The 18,188-nt window shown below is 44.9% G+C and overlaps 1 long non-coding RNA gene across 11 annotated transcripts; it reads left to right on the top strand.

Moving 5' to 3' along the window:
* The first annotated feature begins 632 nt into the window (after positions 1–632).
* LOC107969706 (uncharacterized) lies at positions 633–17,651 on the top strand. 11 transcript variants are annotated; one of them, XR_008540892.2, is made up of 9 exons: positions 633–881; positions 10,636–10,741; positions 11,409–11,486; positions 11,636–11,793; positions 12,999–13,026; positions 13,253–13,536; positions 14,231–14,566; positions 15,702–15,884; positions 16,803–17,651. It is a non-coding gene; the product is annotated as an uncharacterized LOC107969706 (long non-coding RNA). The 11 variants fall into 11 exon arrangements; XR_001711700.4 differs by having other exon boundaries at positions 633–871; positions 15,702–17,651; XR_001711699.4 differs by having other exon boundaries at positions 15,702–17,651.
* Positions 17,652–18,188: the final 537 nt, after the last annotated feature.

Genomic DNA, 18,188 nt, shown 5'->3' with positions numbered 1-18,188 from the left:
TTTCCCCTACCCCTGCCCCATTCCTAATGGCCATCCCACAATGTGGTCAACAGTGTGGTACAGCATGATGAGAGAGGTGCTCAGGGATGGGATGAGGGTCTTTCCTGCATTATCAAAATGATTAAAAAGTTGTTAAAATATGTTCAAATGGGCTGGGCATGGTGGCTCACGCCTGTAATCCCAGCACTTTGGGAGGCTGAGGTGGGAGGATCACCTGAGGTCAGGAGTTCGAGACCAGCCTGCCCAACATGGCGAAACCCCGTCTGTACTAAAAATACAAAAAGTAGCTGGGTGTGGTGGCATGCGCCTGTAATCCTAGCTACTCGGGAGGCTGAGGCAGGAGAATCACTTGAACCTGGGAGGCAGAGGTTGCAGTGAAACAAGATCACACCATTGCACTCAAGCCTGGGCAATAAGAGCAAAACTCAGTCTCAAACAAACAAAAATAGTCCAAATGTTCTTTTCTTACCCTTAAGTAGCAAATAAGATGCATTATACAAGCAGACCCAGGTAAGGGAAAGAGCAAGTTCATTTCAAGTCTCAGCTTACTTCTTAATTGGCTGTAATTCCCTGTGGTTGACACTCCCTGCTTCAGCCTGTTTTCCTGGGGGTGGAGGGAGTGGTACGGGGCGAGTGGTACGGGGCGAGTGCTGGTGCTTTACCGAATCAGTGGCGCAGTTGGAGAGGAGGGCGTGGCATCCGGCATTGGCGGGGCTTTTGTCTCTCGCTGCAGCCAGAGCTTGGGATCCCTTTCTGCTATTCAACGTCCTCCACCTCGGCCCCCCTCTCCCCCCAGCCGGTGACAGGCTGTTGCCCTGTGATCTGCAGGTCCTGGGACGTGCACAGCTAAGATGCCAGGACATTCTAGAAGGTGGGAAAGGGTGAGTGTGAGGGGTTGAGCATCCCGAGAGGGGAGAGCTGGCTGAGAAACCGACGGGACTGGCCACCTCACCGCTCCTGGGTTGCCGACCTGAGTCCCTGCTGGCGCAGCTCCGTCCCAGGTCCCTCTGGCCGAAAGATGGTGGCTGGGCCCGCCGCAATGACCCCCGCGTCCCGCCCAGTCCCTGCGGCGCCCTGTCTGGAGCTCCCTGGGCAGCTCTGCACGCAGCCCCGAGTATTTCCCAGATTGTTCAGGGATGCCAGGCGGGTCATCAGGGCAGAATCCCGACTCGTGTGTGCGTAGGAGGAGCTGTGGCCGGTGGGGCTCCCAGTCTCTTTTGTTAAACATTTTGTTGGTTTGTTTGAGACAAAGTCTTGCTCTGGAGTGCAATGGCGTGATCACTGCAACCTCCGCCTCCCAGGTTCAAGCGATTCTCGTGCCTAAGCCCCCCGAAAAGCTGGGATTAAAGACCTGCACCACCACGCCTGGCTGATTTTTGTATTTCTAGTAGAGAAGTGGTTTCGCCATGGTGGAAGCTGGTCTGGAATCCCTGGACTCAAGTGATCCCCCCGCCGCGGCCTCCCAAAGTGCTAAGATTACAAGCATGAGCCACCGCGCCCAGCCTCTTCTCTTGCAAAGTAAAGGGAGTCAACGTTAAAACGTTAACGAGTTTATCTGAGCAGTGATTAGTGAAATGGAAAGCACCCAGCCATAATATGTGGGCCACCTGAAAGGCAAAAAGGGAAGGGTTTTACAAAGGGCGTGTGAGAAGGCAAACCAAATTCAAGAATTGGTTACAGTTATGTAGTCACCTTATTTGTATGATTCGGGTGGAAATTTCCTGGTTATGTAATCAGAGGTTAATTGCAGGTTAAGCCTGAATTTTGTTTCTGCCTAAAATAATTTATAAGAAGTGAATTCGAGATAGGTTTTACATTTTTTACTTATGAACACAGGGCACTAGAGCCCCTTCAGTCTAATTTCCTGCTTTTTAAGTAACACTCCACAGGAGGACTGGTTTTCCTCTGTGACTTCCTAATGTATGGCAAGCAGGACTTCTAATCCACTACCCTTTTACCCTAGCTTAACTCAGGCTTGTAGTCAAATTATAAATTTCCACCTTTGTTCCTACATTCTCAAAAGTGGAAATGAGAACAACTTCCTCTCTCCAATTTACAACACTATCAACTATTTGTCCTTTATTTTACATTTCAAACACAGTGTTTTTATTATTAATCATGTTCTTACACAGCAGTGGATGGCAGGTTTTAAAATAATTGTTGTCTGTATACAATTTTTTTTTTTTTTTTTTTTTTTGGAGATGGAGTTTCACTCTTGTTGCCCAGGCTGGAGGGCAGTGCAATCCCCGCCTCCCAGATTCAAGCGATTCTCATGCCTCAGCCTCCCAAGTAGCTGGGATTACAGGCTCCCACCACCATGCCCGGCTAATTTTTGTATTTTTAGGAGAGACGGGGTTTCCTCATGTTGGCCAGGCTGCTCTTGAATTCTTGACCTCAGGTGATCCACCCGCCTCAACCTCCGAAGTCTGTAAACATTTTACGTGAGAAAATAATCCTCTGGAACTCCACTGTTAAAAAGAAAAAAAATCTCTGTGACTGTCCTTTTATCTTCCCTGGTGCATACACCTTGTTAGTAGGTCTTTCGGTTGAAGTTTTGCTTTGGAGAAATTCCAGGGCCCTTTGTGGCAGCCCTCCGGTCTTTTCTTGTTCATGATTTTCAGAACCGTCAGGGATAACCCAAGATGCCCACAGTGGCCATATCTCTTGGAGTGTCTAATGAATATCATCCCCTGGGTCATCTCTTAGAGGACAGCCTGAGGAGTAAGAGTGTAGCCTCTCAGAAGAGCAGCTGGATGGCTTAGGCCTGTGGAAATTTCCTCGCATACCATTTGTCTTAGAAAGCTAACCTTTTAGAAAATTAAAATTATTTTTTCACAAAGGAACACGTATACACTGTTGATGGGAGTGTAAATTAGTTCAACCATTATGGAAGACAGTGTGGCAACTCCTTGAAGACCTAGAGACAAAATACCATTTGACCTAGCAATCCATTATTGGGTATTTACCCAAAGCAATGTGAATCATTCTATTATAAAGACACATGCATACATATGTGCATTGCAGCACAATTCACAATAGCAAAGGCATGGAATCAACCTAAATGCCTATTAATGATAGACTGGATAAAGAAAGTGTAGTACATATACACCATGGAGTACTGTGCACCCATTAAAAAAAAATGAGATCATGTCCTTTGCAGGAACGTGGATAGAGCCATAAGACATTATTCTTAGCAAACAGAGGAATAGAAAACTAAATACTAGCTGGATGCGGTGGCTCACAGCTGTAATTCCAGCACTTTGGGAGGCCAAGGCAGGTGGATCATCTGAGGTCAGGAGTTTGATACCAGCCTGAGCAACATGGTGAAACCTCATCTCTACTAAAAATACAAAAAATTAGCCAGGCGTGGTGGCAGATGCCTGTAATCCCAGCTACTCAGGAGGATGAGGCAGGAGAATCTCTTGAACCCGGGAGGCAGAGGTTGCAGTGAGCTGAGATAGTGCCACTGCACTCCAGCCTGGGTGACAAGAGCGAAACTCCATCTCAAAAAAAAAAAAAAAAAAGCAAAACAAACTACTACATATTCTCACTTATAAGTGAGAGTCAAATGATGGGAACACATGGGCCCATAGAGGGGAAGAACACATACTGGGGCCTATTGGAGGAGGGAGAGGATCAGGAAAAATACCTAATGGGTACTAGGCCTTAATACTTGGGTGATGAAATAATCTGCACAACAAACCCCCATGACACACGTTTACCTATGTAAAAAACTTGAACATATACCCTTGAACTTAAAAGTTAAAAAAAAAAGAATTTGGTAGCTTTTCCAATAATTCCCTGACAGCATTTTGATTTTATGTGTATATGACAGCTATTAAGTATCAAACATTTGGATTACACAGATGAACAGGGTTCAACATACCTGCCCCATAGGAGTTTATAGTTCATTAGCATGGATAGGTGTGTAAATGATTAATTTATTCTGGAGAATAACCCTTGTACATAAAAAGACTTATAAAGTATTGAGGAGCTAAATGGTAATAGTGATCAATTCTGCCAGTGACATAGCACTGGGAAAATCAAGGAGGGCTTTATAGAGGAGGTGACATTTGAGTGGGTGTCAGGGTTTACTAGAACTTTTTGTGTTAATGCTGCTAGTGTAGAGTATGCTTTTTTTTTGAGACAGTCTTTCTCTGTTGCCCAGGCTAAAGTGCAGTGGTGCAGTCTCGGCTCACTGCAACCTCTGCCTCCCAGCAATTCTCTCACCTCAGCCTCCCTCCGCCTTTAAGCGATTCTCTCACCTCAGCCTCCCAAGTAGCTGGAATTACAGGCATGAGCCACCACACCTGGCCCCAGAGTAAAAAATTATTTCCAGCTTGGACAACATGGTGAAACCCCGTCTCTACTAAAAATACAAAAACATTAGTCAGGCATTGTGGCATGTGCCTCTTCCTGAATATTTTACCTTGGAAAGATTTTTTCACTTATTTCTATTTCAGTTTTTTAATAACTGTAACTTATATTTTATCAGAAGAGTTTAAAAGATGTTTAAAAAGTCAGACTATGAAAGGTATATTTCAGAAAAATCTACTCATATATTTTATGTATTAAAGATTCTTATTTACCTTTATCTTCTCCAGAGTGAGTGTAGTAAGTTTCTCATGTCTGCTTTTCCTGGTTGCATGATTTTAAATAGAACCCCAGGGCTTTGCTTTGGGAATGCTACCAGAGAAAAGAAATAGGAAAAATCTTTTTTTCATTATGGCTATACAAAGTGAATATATTTCCACAAGCAAATGTGATAGATTAATTGGTGCATTGTATATATTTCTCAAACCATCAGCTCCTCTTTTTTGTGGTGTCTAGAATTTGTAACAGTGGATAATCTCTGTTCTGTATTCTGTTGTCTAGATGTCCAAGTTTAATGCTAAATTTTATGAGATGGAACTTGACATCTTCTAGAAATGTTCACATATGATTGTTTATTAAATTATCTATCATGGAAATAGTTAAATGAGATGTTTATCATCTGAAAAGGACAGATACTTTTTTTTTTTTTGAGATGGAATCTTGCTCTGTTGCCCAGGCTGGAGTGCATTGGCACAATCTCGGCTCAGTACAACCTTTGCCTCCTGAATTCAAGCGATTCTCCTGCCTCAGCCTCCCTAGTAGCTGGGATTACAGTTGCCAGCTGCCACACTCATCTAATTTTTGTATTTTTAGTAGAGATGGGTTTCACCATGTTGGCCAGGCTGGTCTCGAACTCCTGACCTCAGGTGATCCTCCTGCCTCGGCCTTCCAAAGTGCTGGGATTACAAGTGTGAGCCACCATGCCCAGCCTTACTTAAGCTTTTTATATTGTAGTTGAAAATTTAAGTCTTATAATTTCCTTACACTATTCTATAAACAGTGTGTTGGAGTGATTTTGCACTTTTTTGAAACATTGATCATTTTTTTTTTATTATTATTATTTATTTATTTTTGAGACTGAGTCTCACTCTATCACCCAGGCTGGAGTGCAGTGGCACAATCTTGGCTCACTGCAACCTGCGCCTCCCAGGTTTAAGGGAATCTCGTGCCTCAGCCTTCTGAATAGCTGAGATTACAGGCGCATGCCACCACGCCCAGCTAATTTTTGTGTTTTTAGTAGAGATAGGGTTTCACCATGTTTGCCAGGCTGGTCTCGAACTCCTGACCTCAAGTGATCCACCTGCCTCAGCCTTCCAAAGTGCTGCAATTACAGGCGTGAGCCATCATGTCTGGCCATACATTGGTCATTTTCTTATTTCAAACTAAGTGAATAATCCTGACTGGGAAGTAGAAGCCTGAACTCAGTGACTGCAAGCTAAGGATAGTTTTGCCTGCAAAGGGAGATCATTGAAAAAGCAGCTGTTCTGCCTGAGGAGCCTCCCCTGCAGATGTCCTGGCCTGCTCACAATAGCCATGGACAGAGCCTTTATACTTACAGAAGCCACAGAGCCTTGAAAACCTTGAAATCCACAGGCAGATGCAGTTGGGATTGGCACAAAGGTGGGGTTGGGAGGCTCTTTCTGGGGATGGAGTTGTTATTGTTCTGAGGTTGTTTCTAGATTTTGTAAAATATGATGAATCTAGATTTAGGTAAGAAGTTATTTATTTATTTATTTATTTTTATTTTATTTTATTTTTTTTTTGAGCCAGGGTCTCATTCTGTTACGCTGTAGTACAGTGGCATGATCTGGGCTCACTGCAACCTCAGTCTCTCAGATTCAAGCCATTCTCCTGCCACAGCCTCCCTAGTAGTTGGGACTACAAGCAGGCACATCGACGCCCACCTAATTTTTGTATTTCTAGTCGGAAGGTTTTGCAAAGCCTCCTGGGAGAATAGCTGAAGGCAGCTGTTCTATAAGCCTGAGGCAGAGGGCAAGGAGTAGGTACAACAGAGTATAGGGGAATTTATCTTAAACAGGCTTGTTTACTTTTATTGACCAGGAACTGACCTTTGATCATCAGTGCGAGTGATGTTCCCTGAACTTTTTTGGTTTTATTTTTCCTTCCTTCCTACCTTTCTTTCTTCTCTCCTTCCTCCTTTCCTTCTGCTTTGTGTTCCCAGGGCTGGTGTCAAAATTCTGTGCTCAAGCAATTCTCCCATTTCAGCTTCCCAAAGTTTCGAGATTACAGGTTTGAGCCACCATGCTCTGTCCTCTTTTATTTTCTTCTTGTTTTTCCTTTTCATTCTTCCTTTTCCTCTCTTCCTCCCTCCCTCCCTCCCTTCCTTCTTCCTCATCTTCCTTTTTTTTTTTTTTTTTCCGGGATGGAGTCTCACTCTGTCACCCAGGGAGTGTTGGGAAGCTCGCAGACTTAGACGCCAGAGGGACGTTTTCAGGGGCGAGTGCCACACATGGCCTGCAGGGTGGACACGGTGGCTTCTCGGTCTGGCCGCCGGGTGACCAGATGTGGGTGGCGAGCTGTGGCCAGTAGTTGTGGCTGCTGGCCTCTCGTTTGGGTGGACCAGGGATTCAAAGCTTAGGAAGGAAGGTCGGCAGACTTAGAGGCTGGCTGCGGAGGTGGGCCGCCTTGGGGGAAATAAGGTTCCAACAGGGACAGCTTCAGGCCGCAAATGCCACATGTGGCCTGCAGGGTAGACACAGTGGGCTTCTGCTTCTGCCTCCACCACCAGCTGGCTTCTCTTTCTGGCTGCCAGGTGTACAGGATGTGGGCCACGAGCGTAGGACTTGGTTGCCAGCTGGAAATGTTTACGGTGGACCAGATGGCTCTCACCGGGACAGTACAGCTTCGGTCCAGCAGAGGAGTTCAATGATGGCTCACTGCACTCTTTACCTTCCTAGGCTCATCCAGTTGATCCTCTTATTTTGGCCTCCCAAATAGCTGGGGCTCTCAGGATCTTTCTGTTTCTTTTTCTTTTCCTTTTTTTTTTTTTTTTTTTTTAGCACCACTTTGAGTTTGTTTTCACAGTACATTGAGTTCTGTTGTTTTTTTCTTTTTTTCTCTTTGTCTCTCTTGCTCCTTCCCGTACACTGAAGTTGCTGTTGTTTTAGATTTCTTTCACCCAGGCTAAAGTGCAGGTGCATGATCACAGCTCACTGCAGCCTCGACCTCCCTGGGCTCAGGTGATCCTCCCATCTCAGACACCCCACTTCTCAGTAGCTGGGACTAAAGGCATGCGCCACCACACTGGCGCTTTATTTTGTATATTTTACTTTTTATTTTTGTAGAGATAGGGTCCCATCATGTTTTCCAGGCTGATCTCAAACTCCTGCAGTCAGACGATGTGCTGGCCTAGACCTCTCAAATTACTGAGCTTACAGGCGTGAGCCACCATGACTGGTTCTATCTATATCTATCTATCTGTCTATCTGTGTGTCTCTCTGTCTACCAATCAATCATCTATTTTTTTTTTTTTTTTCAGTAGAGATGTGTTCTTGCTATGTTTTTCAGGCGCTGGTCATATATATATATATATATATTTTAACTGTAATTATTATTTTTTAATATAGGTGTTGTCTCACCATGTGGCCCCCAGGATAGTCTCAAAATCCTGGGCTCCAGATATTCTCCCGCCTTGGCCTCCCAAACTGCTGGGATTACAGGCATGAGGCACTATGCCTGGTCTGGTCATTTTTTTTTTTTTTTTTTTTTTTTGAGATGGAGTTTCACTCTCATTGCCCAGGCTGGAGCGCAATGGCACAATCTCGGCTCACCACAATCTCCGCTTCCTGGATTCAAGCAAATCTCCTGCCTCAGCCTCCCGTGTAGCTGGGATTATAGGCATGTGCCAGCACACTGGCTAATTTTGTATTTTTAGTAGAGACGGGGTTTTTCCATGTTGGTCAGGCTGGTCCAAACTCCCGACCTCAGGTGATCCGCCAGCCTCGGCCTCCCAAAGTGCTGGGATTACAGGCGGGAGCCACTGCGCCCGGCCTGGTCATATTTTTGATGTGTTGATTCTTCCCAGTCCAGAGGTATAATCTCATCCCTGAACATTTTTGATAGTGTAATTATGACATATGACTTTACCCGACACCAGAGTGAGTTGATGCTCCTGCCCAGCTTACAGAAGGGATTGTGACATATCACTGGACCCAGCACCAAAGTGATGTAACTGTTCTACTGCTTTGGCACTTCCCACAGTGGGCATTGTGACATATCACTGGGTCTTGTACCCAGGTGGTGTGAATCTTCTCTCCAGCCTGGCTCTTTCACAGGGGGCATTGTGTCATATTGCTGGGCCCCACACATAGGTTATGTGAGTCTCCTGCCTGGGCCCTGCCCATGTAGGCCATTGTGACATATTGCTGGGTCCAACACCCAGGTGATGTAACTCCACTGCCTCGGTCCTGCCTACAGCGGACATTGTGATATAACCCTGCACCCATCACACAGGTAATGTGACTCTCTTCTCCTGCCTGGCCCCTGCTCACAGAAGGGATTGTGACATATCACTGGGCTCAGCACCTAGCTAATGTGACTTTTCTCCTCTTCCTGTGTTTTGCCTGCAGGGGATATTGTGAAATGTCACTAGGCCTAATACTAAGGTGACAGTACTCTTTTGTCATGGCACTGCCCTCAGAAGGTATGGTGATATATTGCGGGGCCCAGAACAAATGTGATATGAGTCTCCTGCCTGGACCCTGCCTACAAGGTGTATTGTAACATATCTGGGGCCCTTTGACTATTTTATTTATTTTATGTTATTTATTTTAATTTTATTTTTGAGACAGAGTCTCACTCTGTCACCCAGGCTGGAGTGCAGTGGTGTGATCTCAACTCACTTCAACCTTTGCCTCCTGGGTTCAAGTGATTCTCCTGCCTCAGCCTCCTGAGTAGCTGAGGTTACAGGTGTGCACCACCACGCCTGGCTGATTTTTGTATTTTTAGTAGAGACGAGGTATCACCATGTTGGCCAGACTGGTCTCAAACCCCTGACCTCAGCCGATCTGCCCGACTCAACCTCCCAATGTGCTGGGATTATAGGGGTGAGCCATTTCGCTTGGCCCTTTTTGACTATTTTATGTGACTCTACTCTCTTACCTGGACATTGCCTAAAAAGAGATTGTGACATATCTTTGGGCCCAGCACCAAGGTGATTTGACTCTCCTTTTCTGCCTGGGCCTTGCCCATAGTAGAGAGAGTGACTTATTGCTGAGTTTAGCATACAGGTGGTAGATTCTTCTGCTGGCTCCCAAAAGTCACTGTAAGATATATCTGGGCCAATTGCTGAGATTGTGTGACTCTTCTCCTGGGACCTGTCCACAGTGGGGATTGTGGCATATTGCTTGGCCAAGTACCTACATGATATGACTCTTCTTAGGTCTGGGCCCTGCCCACTGAAGTAATTTTGACACATAGCTGGGCCCAGCTCAAAGGTTATGTGACTTCACACTTCTTCCTGAGCCCTACCCATGAGGGCCATGGTGTCTTATCTCTGAGACCGCTTATTAGGTGATGTGACTCTATTTTTTTTGAGATGGAGCCTGGCTCTGTTGCCCATAATTTAGAAGATGTGACTCTTTTGCGCCAGAATGGGTACTGTGACATATTGCTGAACCCGTTACATAGGTGATGTGACTCTCTTGCATGGGCCCTCCTCCTAAGGGGGTAGTGTGACACATTACTGAGCCCAGTACATAGGTGATGCGACTCTTTTCTATGGCTTTGCCCAAGCAGGGATTTGTGATGTGTTGCTGGACTCACCACCTATGTGTTATGACTCTCCTCTTCTGCCTAAGCCCTGAATGCATTGTGTGTTGTGACATATGCCTGGATTCAGCACTTAGGTGATACAACTTTATGACATGGGAACTGCCCACGGAAGTATTATGACATGTCTCCTTTCCATCACCTAGGTGATGTGACCCTTTTATTTTTCTTGTTTCTGGTATATTTTGGATATAGTGATGTACCATTGAGTTCAACAGACATGAGATGGGAAGCTTCTGCCTGAGCCCAGCACATAAGTGGCCTTTTGATATATCTTTGTACCCATTATCTTTGAGATTTAACCCCCCTTTTCTGCCTGCACCCTCACCACTGGAAAGATTGTGATGAATCACTGTTCTCAGCAATCAGGTGATGTGTTTTTCCTTCCTGGTCCTTGCCCACAGATCATTGTAACATATCACTGGGCCTAGCATCCAGGTGATGTGACTGCTGACTGTATTCTGCTTTCAGGAGGAGATTGTAACGTATCCCTAATTGAGCACCCAGGTGGTGTGACACTTCTGCCCTGTCCCTGCCCTCAGAGGAGATTCTGACATATCACTGCCCCAAAATGCAGGTGCTGTGAGTCTACTAGTCAGTCCCTTTTCATTGGTGGGATTGTGATGCATATCTTGTCCAAACTTAAAGGTGCAATAATGATTTTCATACTTCGAAAAAACCAATAGCAGATACACTATCTCTCATAGCCAGGGTCAGGAAAATGAGTAATGTCTTGGGTCTCCTCTTTGTATGAAGGTCATAAAGAATTAACACTCTGTCACATACTGTGTAAAGTTGTCAAGAGGTACAGAGAATGTCCTAACAGAACTCAGCACACAGGGGAGGTTGTGACACTCATATGCATAGCCTGCCAACAGTAAAGACTGTCATCTTGCCACATAAACACAGCTCACTGTTGAGGTTCTGAAGCTCTTATGCAGATGCAGTCAAAAGTTGGAAAATTGAATCTCATATGTGAATTCGATCCATAGAGATGTTAGTGTCTCTGACACCAAGATTCAGCACACCTGTGAGTCGGTGACTTCGCTAAAATGACACAATTTGCAGGAGGGAATGAGGTTCTCATACGCAAATTCAGACTATCATTGAGATTGTCACTCAGGTACTTACACCCAAGATACAGAGGGAATTATGTCTCAGCTAGAACTAAAAAATGTGTGAAATTGTTAATCTCATACCTCAACCTTAATTCAGCTGTGTTTGTGACATACACCTTTTTTTAGCACCTGAGTAATTTGACTCTCCTGCCTGGACCCAGTGTACAGATGGGATTGTGCTTCATTGCTGGACCCAGCATTTAGGTAATGTGAGTCTATTCTTATTTCACAGAGGGCATTTTCACAGAGGGCAAGGGAGGATTGTGGCATATCACTAGACCCAGCAACTAGGTGTTGCAATTCTCCTGTTTTTCCTCAGCCTCACATATTTTTGGTATTGTAAATATTACTAGGCCCACTACCTATGAGATTGCATGCTCCTGCCTGGGCTGTGCCCACAGTGACCTTGTGACATATATCTGCATCCATGACCTAAAAGATGTGACACTTCTTGCCTGCAACCTGCCCTGCACAGGAAAGATTGCGACTTCTCCCTGGAAGCAGACACCAGGTGATGTGGCTCTCCTGCCTCTGTCTTGCCCCCAGGGAGCATTGTGACATAATGCTGAGCTCAGCACTTAGGTGTTGTGACTCTGTTGCCTATGCTGTGCTTTCAGGAGAGAATTGTAACATATCCCTGGCTGAGCACCCAGGTGATGTGATATTCCTGCTTGGTTCTTTCCCTCAGGGAAGATTGTGAGATACCCTTGGCTGAAATCCCAGGTGATGTGACTCTCCTGCTAACTCTCTACCTACAGGTTAAATGGAGGCATGTACTGTAGTCAGCTTATAAGTGTAATGATGACTCTCATACCTCTAGTCAGCTATTAGAAGAAATACTGTCTCTCATAGCTTGACTTAGAAAAATGAGTCACATTCTTGGTCTTCTCTTTTTATGAAGGTCATACAGAATTGCCACCCTCCAACATATCATATAATGCCCTCGAGTGTTACAAAGAGTGTTATCCCAGGGCACACAGCACAAAGGTGAGATTGTTTCTTATATGCACACCTCACCAACCATTAGGATTATCACCCTTACACATGAAAAGAGCCCATTGCTGAGGTCTTGAATCTCAAATGCAAACACTGTCCAGAGTTGGAATTGTGACTGTCATATATGAGCCTCCGGCCACAGTTGAGATGGTGACACACTTCTAAACTCAGAACATAGCAGATGAGGACTCTACTATATAAACCCTACCAACTGGAGAGATGTTGGCTCTAATACCTGGGCTTAGAGCCACAAGTATGGTCATGGGTGCTTACAAACATGACTTTAGAGTAAATTGTGACTCTTATTTATACTGGATAAAGCCTTTGAGTAGTATAGAGAGTGTACTAGCTGGGCGCCATGGCTCATGCCTGTTATCCCAGCACTTTGGGAGGCTGAGGCAGGTAGATCATGAGTCAGGAGTTTGAGACAAGCCTGGCCAACATGGTGAAAACCTGCCTCTACTAAAATTGCAAAAAATCAGCTGAGCATGGATGTGGCCGCCTACTGGGCCTTTCCTGCAGGCCCTGGCTGATGGATAGAATTAGTACTCAGACACAGGTATGCAGTGTAACAGCAGCTAGATAATGGCCTGCCTCTAGTGGCCAGAGAGCTGCCCCAAGAAGCTGGAGCTGCTTGCTTTCTTTCAGTGCAGGCACAATGCCAAAAACCTGGAGCAAACACAACCTGCAGGTAATTAACATTTATTGTTCTCCTTTCAGGGGTCATCACTCCCGTGGATGATCAAAGGTCAGTTCCTGGTCAATATAAGTAAACAAGCCTGTTTAAGATAAATTCCCCTACACTCCACTGTACCTAGTCCTGGCCCTCTGCCTCAGGGTTATAAAGCAGCTGCCTTCAGCTATTCTCCCCTGGGTCTTTGCAGAACCTTCCGAACTTTCAGAAGGTTTGCGTCCTTTCCCTGTAGTTTTTCTTACCATTCTGACTGATCCCTCACAGGCGCCTGTAATTTCAGCTACTCCGGGGGCTGAGGCAGGAGAATCGCTTGAACTCGGGAAGCAGAAGTTGCAGTGAGCCAAGGTCGCACCACTGCACTCCAGCCCAGGCGACATTGTGAGACTCCATCTCAAAAAAAAAAGAAAAAAAGTGTACTAACAAGACCCAGCACACAGAGGAGACTTTTACCATTATATGAACACCCATCAAACAGTACACATCATCATTGTGAGTTCTGAATCTCACACATAGAGGAAGTCAAAGGTGGAAAAATTGACTCTCATATTTGGATCCAGTCCACAGGTGAGTTGGTGACATTCAGAGCAAGAATCAGCACGCCTATGAGGCTGTGACTTCACTAATTAGACAAAGTCCACGGCAGGAGTATGGGCTGTTAGGTACAAATTTTGTCTACTGTTGAGATTGTAACTCCTGTCCTTAGATACAACATATAGGAAGGGTTAACCTCCTATACCTAAAACCGGAACATGTGTGGGATTGTTAATTTGATCCCTGCACCTTCTCACAGGTTTACTTGGAACATATTTCTCTGCCCAGCACCTGAGTGATCTGACTGTCTTGCCTACAGATGGAATAGTGACATATAGCTGAACCCAGAACTGACTCTCTTTTTCTGCATTGGTGCTGCTCACAGGGGGCATTGTGACATATTGCTGGGCCTTGCACTTAGGTGATGTGAGTCTCCTTTGCCTTGGCACTGCCCACAGAATGCATTGTCACATATCTCTGGGCCCCACACCCAGGTTTTTTGACTCTCCTACCTGTCACCTGACCACATAAGCAATTGTGACATATTGCTGGGACATACACCCTGGTAATGCAACTCTACTGCCCACAAGGAGCATTGTGACATATATTTTCACACCTCACCCACATGATGTGACTTTCTTCTCCTGCCTGGTCCCTGCTCACAGGGGGAGTTGCGACATATCATGTGGCTCAGTACCAAACAAGTGTGATTCTTCTTCCATCATAGGTTCTGCTAGCAAGGAAGACTGAGACATATTGTGGGGCTCTACGCCAATGTGACATTACTGTTCTGCCTTGGCCTGCACCTGAAAAGGCATTGTGACATATTGCTGGGCCCAGCAACAAGGTGGCATGAGTCTTCCGTATGGACCCTGACAACAGAGCATTGTGACATATCTTTAAGAGCATCAACTATTTGATGTGACTCTCCTTTTCTACGAAGGCTTTCCTCATATGAGAGATTGTGACACATCTTCTGGCACAGAAATCAAGTGATGTGTTTCTCCTGCCTGAGCTTTGCTCATAGGGAGCATTGTGACATATCTCTGGTCTCAGCACCCAGGTAATGTGACTCTACTCTCTGTGCCCTGATTTCAGGAGAAAATTTATACGCCTAAGCACCCAGTTTTTAACTCTTCTGCCTTGTACCTGTTCTCAGAGAAGATTGTGACATATACCTGGCCTATTACGCAGATGATATAAGTCTCCTGCTCTCTCCCTATCCACAGGGGAGATTGTGACATATATCTTTGTTCAGATCATTGGTGCAATGTTGACTCTCATATCTGAAATCAGCCAATAGGAGACATACTATCTCTCATACGTGGGCTTAGGAAAATGGGTAAGATTCTGGCTCTCCCCTTTGTAGGAAGGTTAAAGAAAATTACAGTCTCTCCCATATTGTATAAAGCCCTCCAGTGCTCCAGAAAGTGTCATAACAGGGTCCAGAAAACAGGAGATTGTTTTATATTTGCACAGTTTGCCAATTGTTAAGATTGTCACCCTCATCCATGGACAGAGCCTACTGGTGAGGTCTTAAATCTTACATGTGGATGCAGTGCAGAGTTAAAATTGTGACTGTCATATGTGAACATCAGGCAACATGAGGTGGTGACTCATTAGCCTAGCTTATAGGCAGGTGACAACTCTCATATCTGGACCCAGCCATTACAGAGATGTTGACTCTCTTATCTGAGCATAGAGCCACAGGTACGATCATGGGCCCATACCAGCACAAATGTCTCCTAGTCACAAAAGATTGTGACTCTCATGCATACCTTATAAATCCTCGGTTGGTACAGAGAGTATTCTAGCTAGACTCAGTGTACAGTTGAGGTTTTGACATTCCTGTATACCCAGTCGACAGTAAAGATTATCATCTTTTCACAAGAACGGTCCACTGGAAATTCTGAATCTCATATGCAGAGACAGTTGCAAGTTGTAAAATTTACTCATAAGTGAATCCAGTCCAAAGGTAAGTTGGTGACTTTCAGACCAAGATTGAACACACCTGTTTGTCTGATTCCACTAAGGTGACACAGCCAGTAAGAGGGATTGAGTCTCTCATTCAGTGATTCAGCTCATTCTAAAAATTGTGACTTATGTACTTAGACCCAACATACAGGAGGTGTTGACTCTCATACCAAGAATTAGGGTACGTACAGGATTGTTAATCTCATCTCTGGTCTTTCCTTCAGGTGTGATTTTGACGCACACTTCTGCCCAGCACCTGAGTAATGTGATTCTTCAGAATTGGCCCGGCCCACAAATAGGATTGTGCCACACTGCTGCACCCAGCGCCTAAGTGATGTAACTCTATTCTTCTGCCTTGGTGCTACTCGAAAAAGACATTGTAACATATCTCAGAGCCTTACACCCAGGTAATGTGAGTCTCCTCTTCTGCCTTGCTGCTGCACACAGAAGCGGAATAGGTACAGGATTGTTAATCTCATCTTGGATCTTTCTGCACATGTGATTGTGACACATGCCTCTGTGTAGAACCTGAGTGAGTTTACTCTCCTGCCTGGATTTAACCCATAGATGGAATCGTGACATATCACTGTACCAGAAACTAGGTGATGTGACTCTATTTTCTTGCCTCTGTGTTTTTATATGGGGCATCGTGACATATCACTGGGCCTTGCACCCAAGTGATGGGAGTTTTCTCTCCTGCTTTGGTGCCGTCCACAATGAAAATTGTGAAATATTGCTGCCCTCCCCACTAGGTTATGTTACTCTCCTGCCTCTGCTTTGCCCACATGGGTCACTGTGACATATTGCTGGGTCTAAAACCCAGGTAATGTCACTCTCTTGTTTGGGTTCTGCCTGCAGGAGCCATTGTCACATATCTCTGTGCTCATCACCCAGGTAATATGACTCCCTTTTACTGCTTAGTTCCTTCTCACAAAACAACTTGTGACATATTGCTAGGCCCAATACACCTACTTGGTATAACTCTTCTTTTCTTTTCTTTCCTTTTTTTTTTTTTTTTTTTCGAGATGGAGTCTCACTCTGTTGCCCAGGCTGGAGTGCAGCGGCATGATTTCAGCTCACTACAGCCTCTGCCTCCTAGGTTGAAGCGATTGTCCTGACTTAGCCTCCCAAGTAGCTGGGATTAAAGGCATGTGCCACCACGCCCGGCTAATTTTTGTATTTATAGTAGAGACAGGGTTTCGCCATGTTGGCTAGGCTGGTTTCAAACTTCTAACCTCAGGTGATCCTCCTGCCTCCGCCTCCCAAAGTACTGGAATTACAGGCATGAGCCACTGCACCTGGCCTGATTCTTCTCTTCTTTCTAGGTTTCAACTGCAGCAGAGATTGTAACAAACCACTGGGCCCAGCCGCATAATGATGTTACTCTTTTGCCTTGGGCCTGCCCTCAGAAGGCACTGTCACATATTCATGGGCCCAACGCCAAGGTGATATGTGTCTCCAGCCTGGACCCTGCCCACAGGGGGCATTGTGACATATCTCTTGGCCCATCAGATGTTTGATGTTATCCCCTCCCCTCTTCTACCCTGTGTTTGCCTATAAAAGACACAGTCATATGTTCCTGGGCCCAGCACCTAGGTATTGTCTTACTGGAATGTGTCCACATGGGGATTGTGATATGTCACGTGGCCCAGTACTTAACTTGATGTGACTCTCCTCTCATGCCTAGGCCTTGTAGAGAATCCCCTTCCCCTTTTGTTTTCCTTTTTTTCTTTGCAGATCCAGGAGATAATCAACTAAGAGCCAGGCACCCGTTTAGGTCTAATAAGAAACATTTTACAAACTGCTCTCTCTTTTAATTCACCTATCTGAGAGATTCCTCTGTACAATAAAACTTGGTCTCCACAATCCTTTACCTTAACCTAAACCTTCCCTTTCATTGATCCCAGGTCTTCAGATTCCACCATTTGTCAACCACAAAATATTTAAATTTACCTGGAAGCCGCCCGCTTTGAGTTGTCCCGCCTTTCTGAACCAAACCAATATATTCCTGCAAAACCGGCCATGATTAAAACATCAAAAAATAATACGTGTTGGCATGGCTGTGGTGAAAAAAGAATACTTTTTCACTGCTGGTGGGTATGTAAACTAGTACAACCACTATGAAAAACAGTATGGAGATTCATTAAATAAAAGTAAAGCTACCATTTGATTAAGCAATTCTACTACTGCGTATCTACATGAAGAAAAAGAAATTATATGCGTAAGACACTTGCACACACATGTTTATAGCAGCACAATTTGCAATTGCAAAAATATGGAAGCAGCCTAATGCCCATCAGCTAATGAGTGGAAAAAGAAAATGTGGCATATATATACCAATGCATACTACTCAGCCCTAACGAGGAATAAAATAATAGCATTTGCAGCAATCTTGATTTAGTTGGAGACCATTATTCTAAGTAACTCAGCAATAAAAAATCAAGCATTGTATGTTCTCACTTATAAGTGGGAACTAAGCTATGAGAATGCAAAGGCATAAGAATTATGTAATGGACTCTGGGTACTCAGCAGAAAGGGCGGGAGAGAGGGGTGAGGGATAAAAGACTACATATTGGGTACAGTGCACACTGCTTGGGAGATGGGTGCACCTAAATCTTAGAAATGATTACAAAAGAACTTATCCATGTGACCAAACATCACCTGTACCTTAAAAACTTTGGAAGTAATAATAATTACAAACAAAAACAAAA

Source organism: Pan troglodytes, chromosome 20, assembly GCF_028858775.2.
Source record: "Pan troglodytes isolate AG18354 chromosome 20, NHGRI_mPanTro3-v2.0_pri, whole genome shotgun sequence".
Lineage (NCBI taxonomy): Eukaryota > Metazoa > Chordata > Mammalia > Primates > Hominidae > Pan > Pan troglodytes.
The sequence above is the reverse complement of the archived record's forward strand: the minus strand, read 5'-3'. Positions and strand labels throughout refer to the sequence as shown.